Raw genomic sequence first — 791 nt, 5'->3', positions numbered from 1 at the left:
TATTAATAAGTAATCACTTAATTATTAGAAACCTTCAGGGCTTGGGATGTAGTTCGGCAGTAGAGTGCTTGCTTAGCATGCACAAGGCCCTAAATTCCATCCCCAGGACTGTGAAATTAAAAACTAAAAACAATAACAACAAAAAACCAGAAACAACCACCTTTAAATCCTGAGAACTGCCCCAGTTGTTTGTTTTCCATAAGGGAAATCCTATTAATTCTCAGGTCCAAATAATAATGGTATTTTAATATTCCATTTTTCTTCATGCTAGGATTCCTATTGAATTATTGAATTCAAATTGAATTATTTCATTTTTCAGAAAGTCTTACTCATTTTTATCCTATACATAATATTTATTTATACATTTATTTTTTGAAAAATATGGAACACTTCACAAATTTGTGTGTCATCCTCGCTCAAGGGCCATGATAATCTCTTTATCATTCAATTTTAGTATATGTGCTGCTGAAATGAGTACTCTATAGTGATATTTAATGCTGTTCAAAGTTTTAATTATGACAACCAACAACTTAAGATCAAAGCTTGTAATCTCTCAAATCACAACAAATTCAAGGACTTTATTTTCTTCAAAGGGAACTGTCTAAATAAAGGAAAAAATTCTGTATTAAGCTAAGCACAATATTGTTTGCTGTTACATAACAACTAACAGGCACATAATAGCTGGGGCTCTAGTAAACAACACAGCATAATTCCCTACCACAGTCTTGACTTTGATCTCAGCTAGATGCCTCACCTTGGCAAACCACTTCATTACTATTTAGCTCAGTTTT

The 791-nt window shown here is 32.4% G+C and overlaps 1 non-coding gene across 1 annotated transcript; it reads right to left on the bottom strand.

The window, feature by feature from the left end:
• Positions 1-375: 375 nt before the first annotated feature.
• On the bottom strand, positions 376-478 carry LOC113189967 (U6 spliceosomal RNA). Its single transcript, XR_003301711.1, has one exon. It is a non-coding gene; the product is annotated as a U6 spliceosomal RNA (small nuclear RNA).
• Between the last annotated feature and the right edge of the window lie 313 nt (positions 479-791).

This window comes from Urocitellus parryii, chromosome 4 (genome assembly GCF_045843805.1).
Source record: "Urocitellus parryii isolate mUroPar1 chromosome 4, mUroPar1.hap1, whole genome shotgun sequence".
NCBI lineage: Eukaryota > Metazoa > Chordata > Mammalia > Rodentia > Sciuridae > Urocitellus > Urocitellus parryii.
This window is presented reverse-complemented; position numbering and strand designations above follow the sequence as displayed.